The sequence below is a fragment of the Melospiza georgiana genome, chromosome 21 (genome assembly GCF_028018845.1).
Source record: "Melospiza georgiana isolate bMelGeo1 chromosome 21, bMelGeo1.pri, whole genome shotgun sequence".
NCBI classification, from domain to species: Eukaryota; Metazoa; Chordata; class Aves; order Passeriformes; family Passerellidae; genus Melospiza; species Melospiza georgiana.
In genome coordinates this window covers 7,593,653-7,609,760 of record NC_080450.1, presented here as the reverse complement: position 1 = coordinate 7,609,760, position 16,108 = coordinate 7,593,653, and the positions used below count along the sequence as shown (strand labels likewise).

Here is a 16,108-nt window from a genome sequence, read left to right as displayed (position 1 = left end):
CCTTACTCCATCCTGCTGTCACGGGGCCAAGGTCCCACTGGCCCTGAAGGCAACAAGGATGGGCACTGAGATGCCTTGGGAGGGTGTCTGAGCTGGCTCAGCTCCTCTGCACCACCCAGAACATGTTCTCCCCAAGAGACCCAAAGACTCAGGGCCGTAGCCCAGCTGGGCACAGAAGTTTTCCCTGCAGTAGCAAATTCACCATGGTTGCTGCAGAGAATTGACTCACAAATTAGAGTGTTTGCCCTGCAGGGACTCACCTCCAGACTCAGGTTGTGTGCTGCCACACGTTAGTACTGTGAAAGACGCACATTTTATGATTGGCTTTTTGAAATATTAAAATGAATATTATATGTGTTGTGATAGAAAGTAATGCTGTTAAATATAGTTTTAGGTTATAGTAAAATGTTAAAATAGAAACTATGCTATGTAGGATACCTTTTTTTTTCTTAAGAAAGGACTCGCAGTGAGATAGCAGTCACAGAGGAAGAGAATTTATTCCTCCATTATCAGGAGAAATGAACTTCTTCCCACCTCACTCAGCCATTAAGACCCCGTTAGGATTCAGAGGAAGAAGCTGACACTGACGAGACAGAATCCTGGTGTGAATGGAATTTATGCATCATGTATGAGATGTATGAATATGCAACAGGTTATTGTTTTTAAGGGTTAATCCTTTGTTAACATGTGTCCTTTCTCAGGCTTATTTTGCCCAGAAAAAGGTACCCAGACCATCCATAACTGTTTGTTTCTATTGTCTCATATTGTCCTAATCCAAATTGTCCAAGTTATTATTACTCTAATTATATTACTATTTTTATAAACATTTCATTACTATTAAACTTTTAAAATTTTCAAAACAAGTGATTGGTGATTTTCACAGTACCTTTTGTATTTGATCTTCTCCTCACTATGCTTTGCTTCCTCGGGCTCTGGCACTTCCAGGCTCTCCTGACCACTGCATGGCACACACCTCACAGATGGGCATTCTCTAGTTCTCACTATTTCCTTCTGAGGATTGTCTCCCCAAATTGGCTTTATTTTCATGCAGCGTGTTCCTAAGCAAAGCAGTGGGACTCTGCTCCCCAGAACAGCAAACCCCCTGGGCATTGCTCAGGTGCTTCCCTGATGGAAGGAGTGGCTCTTGCTCAAAAACTTCCCGTTCTGTAATTCTCCTTCTTTCTCCACACTTCAGCATCTCACTCTTGTGGGATTTGGTGCTGGCTACCAAAAGAACAGGGCAAAATTTGGGCAAAAAGAGCAGCACTGAAAGCACAGGTACCATCCAGAGTTACCAGGGGCCAAAAAACTCGAGTTCCTTTGCCTAGAGGGTGTGCAACAAAGCACTGAATCGAGATGGACTGCTTCCCTTAAAGATCTACAGCTACTGTAAGAAAATGGGGAGGTATTTTTGGAATAACTCTTTTATGGAATAAGGCTTTTATGAAGAGGTAGTTCTTTTTTGGCTTTGGCACTGGAGATTTTGTTTTAATTCTGCCTGAATCCTGTGATGGGGTGAGTGAAGCTAAATGAGGTGGGTGCTTTTTGAAAGAAAAAAGCAGAACAGAGGCAGATGGCGAGGGGGAGAAAGTAAAATAGGAAACATGAAACAAATACATTGTTAGAGATGCCATTTTTCTGTAGTAAAAATGCTTCAGCTTCTTGGTTTGATTGACTGTTCTTTTTTTCTTTTTACTTCATGTTTTCTGCTTGTTTTATTGCATGTTAGGTACCACACAGCATAATTCAGTTTCTTTTTCATACAAAAATTATTAATTCTCTTCGGATATTATGATAACAGATAAAAGAAGGAAGTTGGGAAGCTCATGTGAAAGAATTTAAATGTGATGAATCATCCAACCTCAGCAGGGAACAATAAACATGAGGAATTCTACTTTGGTATTACGTGGATTAGGCTGCTCAAGGTGCAGAGTGCAAGTCTTGGCTTCACTTTCGTTAAAATTGGCAGGTATGATTGTCCCTCTCTTGTTTAGATAAAATTTTTCAAATATTGCTTGCTAACTTAGTCTGAGTTTTTAGTTATTATTTTAAAACACAGGCTCTGTCAGCAGGAGTGTGTGGAGGTGCCAAGGAATGCAGTTTTCTCATATGTCACTGCTGGAACACACTGTGACAACATGGATTGCAAATTCTCACTGCATTTTCTTTCTCTTCGTGTCACTGATGTAGTATTTTCACAGGTAGGTCGTATTTCAAACACCATTTGTTCTTCAGAGCAAAATTCTAGTTTTGTCTTTGAATCTGGCCTTTCAGAAGGTAAGATAACCACACAGTATTTTGGATATCGATCCCGCGAATTGCTGCTTGGGAAAACAGTAGATTTTTTATTGTGCATACATAACTGAAGTTTGTTATTAATAAAATATTTTAAAAAACCATACTGGGTTACTTATTCCTCTGGGCTTCAGTGAAGGGCTGAGAACAGTTTTTACCTGAGCGCCACAGGCTGCTCCCTCAGGACAGGTTTCAAGTCATTGTCCTGCTTTAACACTTAAAATCCTTTTTTTTTTGGACTTTTTCCTTAAAACTGGGGCGGGCCCCTCACGTCACCCTGGCGCCATCACCGCGCGCCGCCGGTCACATGTCCTTTGTTTACCCCGGTCACTGCCGCGACGGGTGAGGGACGGACTGACCAACCCCGACCGACAGACCGACCACCCAGCCGGGGGCAGCGGGAGATTGGCGTGGGGGAAGGAGGGAATGGCGGCGGGGAAAGGGTGTACCCCGCAGGGGCGCTGTGAGGGCTTGTCCTCTCTCGGGCGGTGTGAGGTGCGCTTGTCCGCCTTGCGGAGCAGCGAAAGGGGCTGGTGTCCCCTCAGGGATGCATGAGGCGGGAATGTCTGTGTCTGTGTGTATGTCTGTGTGTGTATCTGTCCTATGAGGGGCGTGAGGCGCGAATGGGCCCTCCCGTTAGGAGCGGTGTGAGCCGGGAATGGCTCCTCCTCTCTCCTCAGGGGCGGTGTGAGGCGGGAATGGCTTCTCCTTTCTCCTCAGGGGCGGTGTGAGGCGGGAATGGCTTCTCCTCTCTCCTCAGGGGAGGTGTGAGGCGGGAATGGCTTCTCCTCTCTCCTCGAGCGGCGTGAGGCGGGAATGGCTTCTCCTCTCTCTTCTGGAGCGGCGTGAGGCGAGAATGCTCCCTCCTCTGCCCTCAGGAGCGGCGTGAGGCGAGAATGGTCCCTCCTCTGCCTTCATGGGCGGTGTAAGGCGGGAATGTCTCCTCCCCTCATGGGCGGTGTGAGGCGGGAATGTCTCCTCCCCTCAGGGGCGGTGTGAGGCGGGAATGGCTTCTTTCGCTTCAGGGGCGGTGTGAGGCGGGAATGTCTCCTCCCCTCAGGGGCGGTGTGAGGTGGGAATGGCTTCTTTCGCTTCAGGGCGGTGTGAGGCGGGAATGTCTCCTCCCCTCAGGGGCAGTGTGAGGCGGGAATGGGCGGGAATGTCTCCTCCCCTCAGGGGCGGTGTGAGGCGGGAATGGCTTCTTTCGCTTCAGGGCGGTGTGAGGCGGGAATGTCTCCTCCCCTCAGGGGCGGTGTGAGGCGGGAATGTCTCCTCCCCTCAGGAGCGGCGTGAGGCGGGAATGGCCGCTCACTCCCGTCCGGAGCGGCGTGCGGGGCTGTCCCCACAGTCCCTCGCCGTGTTCTGCCTGGAAGCGGCCCGGTTCTGTGTCATTTCTCCCGGAGAGACACCGAGCGGATAGACCCGAGCGGGTGGGCACGGGTCGGGAGCCGCCGGTGCGGGGCTGCAGCGGGTGCGTGACTTGCGAGGAGCCGAAGCCGTTCGGCCATCGGTTCTCGCTGTGCTGGCTCGGGACGCTGAGGTACCAGCTGTTGTTCTGAGCTGCCTTTTAATAAAGCCTGTCCTTTATTTTCAGGCTCAGCATGTCCCTCCCAGCAAAGAGATGTGGAAGGCCCCCAGTGCTGTCTTTTCTGGAAAAGAAAAAGAGAAAGTGAAGTCTTGATAGAAGAAGGGGGAAAACAAGGATTTATGTGGGAAATCACATTGACCGGTAGCTGACGCTCAAGGAGAAGTTGGATCTCAGAAATGACACAGAAGTCGCAGGGTTTTTACTGGGTATGTGAGTAGATTTTCACGATATTCCTGTTTGCTAATAGCAAGTAAATAATTCTGAATGTTGAAACCAATTGCATTTTTTCTTTCTAGATATGACAGCTACAACCTGTTGGCAAAAGCTCTGCTCTGTCCCCTCTGAGGGTGCAAGAAGGATCACTGGGGAGGAAGAAAGAGCATTGTCAGCCAGCACTCCTTTAATAGCAGCAGATGGAATGTTAGTATTGTCCTCTCCTTACTTGGGAAGGGTGGATAAAATATTTTTCTTGGTACCACTTGAAGGACTGTAGCTGACATTTAAAAATAATGAGATAAAAGTTATATATAAAAAGGAAAATATACAAGTAATTTTAGTTAAATTGAAGGTGCTGAATGTCTTTTGTTCTTACTTTTGATTTTAGTAGGTGAACGAGTTGGGGTTTGGAAAGCAATTCTGTGGCAGAGAAGAATCCTTGGAAGCTAGGTCAGGAGCAAATAAATACCAGTGCTGATGAAGCTGAAAAATTCAGGTACATTCTTCAAAAAAGCATTTTTCTCTGGCACTTTAATTTTATTTTGGAGTGCAGCAGTAACTGAATCCCTGAGACTGATTTGATACAGGTGAGACAGAGGGTTTGTGTTTAATTGAACATAAGTTGTGTAAGTTATGTTCAGCCTTCTGAGATGTGAGAAAAATTGTGAAAAATTGTTTGGTATGAAAACAACTTTGTTGCCCTAAGGCAGTGAGGCTTTGGAACACTCATGATATCAGTGTGGAGGTTCTAAATCCCACCAAATACATAAAATGCTGGGCAGATGATCAGGCATGTACACAGTGGTAATTGTACAAGGCTAAGGAGCAGCTGCTGCCTGAGAATGAGGAGAGTAAAAAATAAGAGGAGTTTAATGAGACAGGCATCCTAGGGCATGCTGTGTTATTCCAGGGAATATTTCCTACCAGGAGCAGTTGTGTAACCTCACTATGGGAAAAATGGTTTGTGTTTCAGTGTCTGAGCCCCACATCAGTGGTGACACTGTTGGCTTTGTCTTTGGCTCCCAGGAGAGCAGTGAGGTGAGTGCTGATGTCACTGAGGTTCTTGCTGGCTGTGGGATGTCCACGCAGGGGTCAAATCAGTTGCTTGGTAGCTGAACTTGCACATTAAAAGACCAAACTCAATTGCTAACTCTGTGTTTTTAAAAATCTGGGCAAATAGAAAATAGTGAGTTTTCTTCAGTGTCTATGTTAATGCATACTTATTCCTTGTTTTCAGAGGTGTGGTACTGCCCTTCCTATTGAAGGGAGGTGATGCAGGAGAGTATTTCCTGCTTCCCAGGCTCTTGGCTGTCATCTTTTCCTGTTGTTGTTTTGTTTGTATTTGAATTAATAACCATAAAGCTGCTCTTGTATTCCAGGCTTTTTACTCTTGAGTCTAATTTTAGGTTGGCTAAGCAGTAGCTATTAGGGGACTGCACACATCAAAGACAGTGGAGGAACAATGCTTAAATTCAGCTTTTTGGTGGCTCAGTGTTTGGTTTCTGCCTTGGTTTTGGAGCCTGCTGACATTGGCTTTCAGCAGCTGTAGGGAATTAAGTTGATGGAGAAGCACTGGGGGAGTCAAGTAGATTCTTGCCAGGTGAAATGGGATGGTTTTTGGAGTTGTGGCTGTTGTGAGGAGTTGGCAGGCTGATATAACAGGAAGGAAGGAATGTACTGAAATTCTAATTTAAAGGGGCATTAGCAGGGCAAAGCCAAATGGAATGGTTACCAACCACATCCAGTTAGGTTTCCAGCCCTTCTCCAGTGCTTTTCCTGTTATTAGCTTCTAACTTTAACACTTGGAATTTAACCAAGCTTATTTAAAATTCTTTTTCAGGTGTACATGTAACAATTACAAAGCTGTCAAAGCAGATAATAAACAATATTTTTTAAAAATATATGTTATTTGCCCTAACACTGAAAAATAATGAGCCGAAGTAGTTGAAGAGGATTTTTTGAGGAAGCTTTGGGGAATTTGAGATTTAAAAAATTCCTTTACTATGTTAAAAGACAAATTCTCATTATAGAACTGCCAATGCCAGAGGGTTGGAACAAGATGATCTTTAAGGTCCCTTCCAACTCAAACCATTCTGTGATTCTATGAACTTTCTTGGGATTTGATTGTTGTATCTTTTTTTTCTCAATTCAGTAAAAACGAAACCGAATACAAATCCAAAATGGACACTCAGGAGTGTCAGAGCAGTTCAGAGAGGATGGCTGAAGTGTGCAGTGGGATGAGTTGGTGTCAGTCAGTAACAAATGTTGAATTGGGAAGCCCCAACTTTGTGGGAGGCTTCAGCCTGTCCCTGTCTCTCCTAATTTGGCCCTGGCATCTCCTTTTGTAATGATTTTTGGCTTCACAGCTTTCCTCAGCTGTGGGACTTTGCAAGACTCTGTGTTGCAGAGCTTCTCTTCATCCTGAGTAAAGTGTTCTCTGAAAAGCCATGTGATTGCTGTCCAGCTGGAAAGTGCAATTCCCTTGGAAAGCAAATAAACAATCTCCAGGGAAGGTCCAGCAAGCTGTTAATGCTACAACTTACCATGGCAAAGGTGATCAGCTGAGGAGTTTCTTAGCAAGCAGGAAAGTGTGAGTTAAATTTAAAAGAAAAAAGGAAAGGAAAAAAAAAGCCTGATAAATATAACTTGCTTGGTAGGACAGCTTCCTGTTCTCTTCAGACAAATCAGTTTTCAGTGCCTTGTTTTGACTAGTTGCAATTTTTAATTGGCTTAAAAGATCCTGCATGTACTGCTTTTGATCTTTAGTGTTCATAGTTTGTTTTTAATTAAAGAAAGAAAAAAAAAAAAAAAGAAAAAAAAAAGAAAAACAACCACCCCCACCCCTGTCAAACCACAGTCTGTGGTTGTTTCACTAATGTGGCTTCAAAGGGACTGCAACACAGCTTTTTCTTACAGACAATTGAGTGCTTAGTGTCAGACAAATCAGTTATTGTAAGACTGAATGCTGGTCTGTGTTTCACTGCAGTGAAACCTCTGTATATCACAATACATAAGATGTTGGTCTCTTTCTGGGTCCTGCACATAGAAAAGCACAAATGCACTTACTGTGATATTTCCTCTTATTTCCAGGCTAGGAGATTGTATTAAGGGAATGCACTTCCCTAGACATAATGAAACAATATAAATTTATTTCATGTTTAAGTGTTTGAATGTCATATTGTAACTGTTATTACTGTGTTGCTTTTCAGGGTGAGCAGCAAGAAGAAAATCAAGCTCTTGCATAATGATACAGGGGCAATTTTTGCTCCATTTTGATTTTGCTATGAGGATCTTGTGAACTGTACAGAATTCCTGTAAGTTGTGTGAAATTCTATGTTGTGTTGAACAGCACATTAAACTCAATTACCTAAAGTTTTATTGTGTTATGTCAATGTTGAAGTGTGGAGTGGATTATTTCCCTGGAAGAGTCTGTAGAGACTTCTCTGAGGGGCAACAAAAGAGGACAAGCCCAAGTGCTCATAGGTTAGTCAGAATTTAATAACTTTTTGTAGGTTGTTTTAATGACTGAGTTCCTTACATTTTATTTAAAACTCAGAAGGGTTAAGATAGAAACAATATTCTAGTGTCAGTTGCAGCATCAAGTGTGCTTCCATCTGAATGTGTTTCTTGGAATGCTCCTCTTTAGGAACAAATGTAACATATCCCATGTATTGGAAGGCAAAAATGGAAGGGAAATGATGGGTAAAAATGCTGGACTGTAGATTGCATTGGTGCCTTTGAGAAAATGGGTAATTGAGATCAGCTACTGTGGTGCTTATCTAAAATCTGTCATTGAATCATTTGATGTCTAGCTTTGCTTTTGATAGTACAGAAGCTGATACCTGAGCTGATAAGTGATGCATGTTAATTATTTTCTTGTGTCACAGAGATGGAGTAAGAGCAGTACTGGCAGTAACTGGAGTTCTACAGAACGGTGTTGGCAGTTCTGAATGTTTTGTAGTTACCAAGTGTGAGTAATCCTGGAGAGGTTTTGAACCAAGAACTTGAGGTTGGTCCAGCATTCAGGGTATTCAATGTTTGGTTTTATCAGAAGCACAGAAACTTCCAGTGTTCTGATATGAACTTTTTTTTCTTTAACCACACACTTGCATAAGCTTTCAGGTCTTGATCTTACAGTATTCAAGCCAGCTGGGCTTTCCCACCAGCTTACACTGAACAGCCTCACTGTGGGGAGAAATTCCCCTAATTAGATCATTATAGTCTGCATTCAGTTTTTTAAATCAGCTGCTGCACTGGCTGTAAGAAACTGCTGTTGCTCTTAAATATTATCATGAGGCTTTTGAAGTATCTGAATTCAATGTTGCTTTATGAACAATAGATTTTACTGAATGTTGGACAGATAGATTAAAAAAAAAAAGTTGAGAAGGCAGTTTTTTGAGACTTTCTCAAAATGAAAATGCCACTTCTTCTGTATTTGTGTTTTCTCTTTGCTCTGTACCTTTCAGGTTTTTCTTTGACCAAACAATGACTCATGTAAATAACTCAGTTTGGCTCATGGAGGGAGTGGGACTGGTGACACCTGTGCTCAGTGAAGCCTCTTCCAGTGCTTTCAGATTTTCAATTGTTGGTATCATTACAGTGAGAAGGGAGGAGGACTCAGCCTTCCCTTACATTTTTCTCCAAAGGCTTCAAGATCAGAAAAATCCACAACTGCATATTCTCAGCCAGTTCAGCCTCATTCTTGTGACTTTTTAAATGCACACTGCAAATATTTCTATTATTTAATGACTTTCTGTTATGCAAATAGAATAACACTGCCAGAACCTGATTTGTTGAGTTGCACTCACTGTGTAAATTACTGGTAGAATGATTATTCTTGTTCATAGTACTGAAATAGAGCACAACTCATCCCTTACTAAGACTTCCTCCAAAGCTGCCATGACACTGGCACTTCATGCTGAAGAAAAAGGAAGAGAAAGTAGACTTGTAAACATTTCCCTTTGTAGTGTTACAGTGTGACAGGTGATGTATTTGGGTTGCTCTGTGAGCATACACTTTTGAATATCTGACTTCTGTAGAGCAGAATATGATCATTGCTGTTTTCCAGTAAAGTAAAGTTAGAATGGTGAATGGAAATGATTCTGGAACAAGATTCTTTCTTCTGATGGATATGATAAACAGTCAAAATGGCCAAGTCAGGCTTTCTGCTCCTGTGGGTCTGTAAAAATTGTGGAATTTGTCTATGTTCAGATGTCAGAACTAGACCCATAAGAATTACTTACCCTCTTATTACATTGATACATTGAAAATGTAATTTAGGAGAATTACTTTAAGCAGAATCATAAGTTGTGCTGTTGGCAGTACTGAATACTTAGGGCATAAACCTATAGTGTTGAATTATAAATAAATACCGGAAATGCAGGAATAAGGTACTTGTTCTTTTTTAGGACAGCTTCCAAAAGCCATAGGCAGAAGAGGATCTCTGATGGAAGTGTAGGAATGCCCTGGTGAATGTGCAGAGTGTTCTGTGGGAGCCATTGCAGGGCTGCCAGGCTGTCCAGGGTCACAGTGCCTCTGGGGTCATGTTCCAGCTCCCAGAGCTGCTGCTGCTCTGCCCTTTTCCTTTTCCAGTGTCCCCACAGCCTCTGGCACACTTTGAGTCCATGTGATAAGCTGGGGACAGGAACTCACCTAAACACACCCTCAGAAGGGTGGTACCTTTGACTTTTATTTTTTATTTCTGTCAGTGCTTTCATGTGGTTTGTTCTGTCACACCAGGGAGGTGCTCTGAGGCTGGGAACCAGTGGCAAGCCCAGGAAATGACACCAGCACTGCAAGCTTGGGATTGAGCTGTGGGCTGAGCATTGATCTGGGATGTCAAACACCTTTTCACCTTGTAGGCATGCAGAAAAGCACTGAGGAAAAAGCTGATCCAACTATTCAAGGTTATTATGTCAAATTATTCTGGGATCTTAGGCAAATAATACCTATTTTTGGTGACAAATGTAAAGCCTATTGAGCATTAGAAATAGGAAATTAAGGGTTTAACTTAAAATGATGAGCTTCCAGAATGCTGATTTTAGGAACTTTTTTCTTCATTTGCCTATTCTGCCTCATGCCTTCCTAATAATAAAAAACAACAACGAGGTGTTAAGAGGAAAAAAAAACTGTGATGATACTTAGTAGATGTTTGAAATTCACTTGTTTCAAATTCTGATTACTCTTTGATATCAGATCTTTGTGGTGTAAAATAGCAAAGGTGAGTTCAGTATTGATGTGTTTAATGGTGAGTTGACACCAGGTGTTCTCAGAGAGGGTGAGTTTTGTTTTTAAAATTCTGTATTGGCAATTGAAAGAAAAAATATTTTTAGATACAAAAATGTGTCTCTTTTGGATGTCCAGTGATCCCCTCTCCTTCCCTGCTTCCATCCATCCTGATCTTGCTTTATTCAGTTACAGCTGTGAGTGATGTTTTTCTTCCCCTCTTGTGCACTAAACCCTGCCTCTGCAATTACTGCTACTGTTTTATTGGGGGAAAATTGCCTTTCAGTCTTCTCTTACAAAGGAAGAAAATTAATGGAATGAGATTTTCAGCTGCATTTACATCTCTGGGTTTGTGTAAAGACTGAACAGAATCACAGATTGTCAAAAACAGTTGATAAACTGAGGGAAAAATGTTATCTGTGGAAGGAATTGAAGACTGATACTGGTGTTAATTATAGGGAGCATGTTCTTACCTGTATTTGCTTTTTTCTTTAATCAGAATGGAGCAGAAATCAAAGGATGAGAGTGCATAAATCATGGGATATTACAGAAATACATTTTGTTGTACAAGGGCAATTAGGAGATTGAGAAGCCTCTGAGCTAGTGGGTTACAACTGCTGTATTTGAGTTTTGTCACACTGACACAAACTCAGTTCTAATGCTGCCTTCAAAGCTTGGCCAACCTGAGAGAGAGCCAAATCCCCCTGCTATGGAATTAAGAAAGATATCTTTATATTGAACAACATTTCTCTTAAAAGCTGCAGGAAGTAAAACACACAAAAAGGTCAGGCAGGAAGACCATCACTGGCACCAACCTTGCAAATAAAATCATTTCTGCAGAGCTCTGTACCCGTATATGACAAAAAATGGAATGATGTGTCACAGGTCAGTTTGCAGAATTGTGCTTACATCAATAATCTATCTATCTGCTTGCTGCAAATAACTTCTTACTAAGTGTTTTCTAGGGAGGAAAGCAGCCTTATTAAGTAAAATAAAGGCAATTTGAGTGAAAAGTGCCATTAGGGATCTGATGAGGGAAAATACAAATAGTCCCTTGAAACTGATGAGGAGAAAGTTAAAAATTCATTAGAATCCTGGAGCTGCCAACACATTAATTAAGTTGTTGAACTGCTGAGCTTCTCAAGTCATCCCCAGCACTGACCAGCCCCAGGGCAGGGCCAGCAGTCTGCAGGGCAGGGCTTGTGTAGCTGCTCTATTTACAGACAGCTTCTGAATGTAATAGTAGTTTACAAATATATTTTGGGTTAGAAACTTTAATGGTGATGTGTGAAAGTTGACTGATTTTATGTTTGTGTCCTTGGTTGAAAGGGCAATGTGTTTGTGAGCTGCAACCTCCTAATATTTCTAATCTATTTTAAGCTCTCAGTTTCTGGTTTTATTTCTATCTAAGAATCCTGTTAGAAAGTGGCTGGATTTTATCTGCAAAGCTTTTGCCCTCTGCAAGTTTCAGGTGGCACAAACAGCTTGTGAGAAGTCAAAAAAGTCCTGTAGTTCTGTAGCTGATGCTGTGGAATGTGCTCTGCTGAGTACTTGATGCATGTTGCTGTTTTTCTCTAATGCTGCAGTCCATCCTCAGAAAAGCTTTAAGTCCATTATAAAATTGTAATGTATTATGGTCTAGATATTAATTATACACATAGAAATGTTTCTCTTCATGTTAACTTTCCATGATTTCTCCTGAGCAAACTTTGCTCTTGTGTTGTTTGGGATTTGTTTTGTTTAGCCATGTGTTCAGGGGAGGTTTGGACATTGGGAAAAGATTCTTCCTGCAGAGATCAGGAGCCTGTGGGACACTGCCCAGGCTCCCCAGGGAATGGGCACAGCCCCAGGGCTGCCAGAGCTCCAGGAGAGCTGGGACAGCTCTCAGGGTGGGATTGTTGGGTGTCCTGAGCCACAAGTTGGGCTGTGCTGATCTCTGTGGGTGTTTCCAGCTCAGGATATTCTGTGATTCCTTCTCCCAGTTCTGCACCTCACTCAGCGATTTGATGAAATGAAAAGCTGTGTGTTGCTGACTGCAGTGACTGTAACAATCACCAGCAAATGATTCCACATCCCTCTTGTGTTCAGTTCTGTCACTCCAAACATTCAGCTCCCCTGGCAGCAGGGATGCCCCACAGGAGGCCCTGGACAGAATAGGAGATGAGAAACTCTGGGTCCTCAGCACAGGTGGGTTGTTAATTTGTGATTGGAGTACAGTCTGTTGCATCATTCCTTTTGTGAGACTGAAATGAAAATAGAGTATCAAATTAACCACTGGCTAATTCAATTAGCAAAATAATTCAAGGTGGAGGAGATGGGCTTTGAAGAAGCCAAGTCCTCAGCAGAGAGATTGATTCCTGTGTTGAACATGTGTCAGTAATTACTGGTTCTGAGCATCAGCAGCTTCTGCTCACAGACTCTGTGCTGGCTGTTCCTCACACAGCCCCGTGGTGGCCTTGGACTGATGAGACTCAGCTTCACTTTTCTGCTCCTGATTGAGTTTTGTGGTGCCTGTGTGTTAATGTTTGAATATCTGCTGAAGGGAACTTTGTTCCTCACGTGTGGTTCTGTTTTCCCCAAGGGTCTCACCTTTACAGTGCTGGTTATGCATCACTCAGGTGAATGTGTAGAAGTGAGTGACATCTTTCTGCCTCAATATTCTATATTTGCAGTAGATATAAATTGGTTTTCATTGATTTTTTTTTTTTCTTCTCTCCTTGTGTCAAAAAGACTTTGGTATTGATATTTGGGCAATATTTCTTTTTTTTTAAAGGTAATCTCAGACCTGTCTGTGCTGTCCATTTTGTATTGCAAAGCATGTTAACATGAGTCTGAATTTTGAAAAGATTCCTGTCTCTCCTGTCAGAAATGTTTGTGTTCTCCCCTTGCCCTTCTGGAGGTTGCTTGAACACCTTGTGATTTGCACAGGACTCCAACAGAATCTGTCCACCACAACATTTGTTTGGGTTTTTTTTTTCCTAAATAATTTTAAACAGCTATTTATTGTTCAGATATGTTCCCCTCCCAGAAACTTACACTATTGGCCCTTCTCTCTCTCTTTTATCAAAGCTTTAAATGCTTTATGCTTTAAAGATTAGCTGTAAACTTCCTTCAGTTTCATAGAAAAAACAATTAAATATGACAACCATTCCGAATATTTTGAGATTTATTAGGAAAATGAGAAAATCTTTGGGGCCAAGCCTGAGACTGAATTACTTCAGTATCTTGTTTTGTCTTCGGGAAGGACATTCTCAAGCAGCTCCACCTTATGTCACTGTTACAAATGCAGCTGTGCAAGGCTGGTTCTTGGTAGATTTTGGTATAAACAGAGACCAGAGGTTGATTCTTGTGTTGGAAGATTCCTAACAGGGATGGAAAATGTCCTATTTTAAGTTGTTCAGGCTTTGGCTACACATTAAAAATACCAATGCTAAATACTTTATATGGATGTGAAAAGCAGGGCTGCTGTCATCATATTCCTTATAGGATCTTTCTTTGTGTGCTTTGAATTCAGCCAGTTTCTTTATAGGATATTACAATATCTGTTTATGGAACATGAGGTTGTTCTCACAGTGCTTCTGCCTTATTACATTATTTCAATAACATTTGTCTCTAGTGAAAACAATTGCAATTTCTTAACCTTTGTGTAAAAGTTTTTCATACCTCAGTATCTCAGTAACTCTATTCTGAAGTTTGCTTTGTTCTGCACTTTTCCTGTTGGACACAGAAATATTTCAGACAGATATAAAGAAAAGTATGTCTTTACTTTTCACTGTTACTTTCTTTTTGGCCCTCTGTTGGCTGAGGAAAAGGCATTTATTTTAAAACAAACCCAAACCAAACTGATTTTGATAAAAACTTAATTTCACATTGAAATGACAAATTTCAATTAAAAGGCTCTGTCACAAAAAGAATATTTGAAAGCCTTTTTTTCTTATTGATTCTTGTTAGTTTACGCTTGGTACTGGATTTGATTTACCTTTGGTTATGTTTCATGTAATTAATTCAAACAGAGTTGCTGCACATTTCTTGATCCAGCAAAGAGGATGAACATTCCAATGCAGAAAAGGCAAAAGAACTTGGAGAAAATTCTTGCAGTAGAATTGTGGCTCATAACTGATAGCAGTTCCTAATGATCAGCATTCAATCCAGTGAGTGCTGCACTGCTGAGATCTGGTCCTGGTGATGCTTCAGGACTTCACTATGTAGAACTCTTGGTCAGAAATGGGTAACAAAACTTCAATGCTTTTGAATCATCAGGTCCAATTTTAAACATAAAATAGAAGCCTGAAGAATAATTAACTATTTCTTTGGCAAAGGGCTGGGTTGCAAAGCAAGGGGGGTTTGCATTTCCAGTTAATAGACACTGCTGCTGCAGTTTCTGAAAATCCTTTTGTGGTAGAAAAAAATAAATTCCAGTGTAGAGTTCCTTTGTGAGGATTACCTGGGAGAGTGGAAGGGATGCTCTCTGTTCAAGGATTTGGGGCTGTGCCTTTATCCATCCCCCTGGTCACTATTTAGTTCCAGCATGCTCACCTCCTCGAACTGCTTGAGGTCAGTTATGTAATTGCTCTTTGCAGATAAGAATTAATTAGCCTGATTATTTTTCATAGCTTTTGGATGGCTTCCCCACCTGGAGAGGAGCAATTCCTCTGTGGCAGGGAGTGACTGCTGAGCCAGAAGCTTTGTGCCTTGCACTTGTGAGAAGTGCTGACTGGTTCTCTGGGCTGTGTGAGGAAGCAGGCAGCCTGTGCATAGAATGCAAAGATAATAAAGCAGTTCCACAAACGAGCTGGCCAGCCCAGTGAGCTGCTGGGTGGCTTTGGCTTCTGCAGTGCTCATTGCCCTTCTCTCCCAGGTCAATAGCATGTGAACAAGTGGTAGCTCAGGTAGCTGTGTTTGCCCTCCTCCCTGTTCCTTCTACAAAAAATGTGTTCTGGATGTCTTAGGTTTTTAAAGAGTATTGCACTTTACAGCTTTATTCCTTAAAGAAAGTAATCCAAAAAGGAAAAAATGCTAACATTTGAGGTATGGTAGTTTATTTTCTCCTGTTATTATTAAAGTCATTTCAGAAATTGGCTGGGTGTATCTGGAGAGCTTCCCACCATCCCAGGCATTTGCTGGTTTCAATATTTTGCAGCAATTACACAGTGCTTTTGTAACACTTTCCCCTTGACCAAAAAGCATTTGTGAGAGAATGACTAAATCCCAGCACGAGTCCTGCTAAGTTTTACACACCTTGTTAAATTTAAGCATGTGAAGAGCTCCAGGATAGTTCCTGGGATTACTCAAACATGTGCCTGTGGGTTTGAGGCTCTGCTGAGGAAGCTGTTACTGCTTACAAGGGGCTTCTCACCTTGGGAAAGGAAAAATGTACTTGTGAGGTGCAGGGATATTAAGATGGGAAATCTTTCTTCATTCAGTTGCACAGGGTCTGATATTTGGAGGGCTCATTTTGTTAAATCATACATGAATGTTATTGAAGTGGTTCTGACAATTAACTTTGTAGGATTTTGTTTACTAAAAATCAAATCTCACTGGAAGCCTGGGACACTTGCTGTAATAAAAAGATTATGGATAGCTCCTGATAGCTTTTAAAAGCTGTTTAATTGCTGGTTGTGTCAAAGTAAGCAATTAAGGTCACTTGATTATTCATCATATTCCTCTAGTAGTACTCTGTGCTTGGGATCTGTGAAAATGTGCATCTTGGGAAGCTGCTGCACTCATTCAGAGCCCTCAGAACAGGGCACATGTGATAAGAAAGAAAACTTCATTCTGTGGCAG

General features: G+C 41.9%; 1 long non-coding RNA gene across 1 annotated transcript; it reads left to right on the top strand.

Annotated features, from left to right (window-relative positions):
• The first annotated feature begins 3,661 nt into the window (after window positions 1-3,661).
• On the top strand, window positions 3,662-8,288 carry LOC131092229 (uncharacterized). Its single transcript, XR_009115478.1, has 5 exons — window positions 3,662-4,089; window positions 4,180-4,303; window positions 4,488-4,595; window positions 7,309-7,413; window positions 7,987-8,288. It is a non-coding gene; the product is annotated as an uncharacterized LOC131092229 (long non-coding RNA).
• The last annotated feature ends 7,820 nt before the right edge of the window (window positions 8,289-16,108 follow it).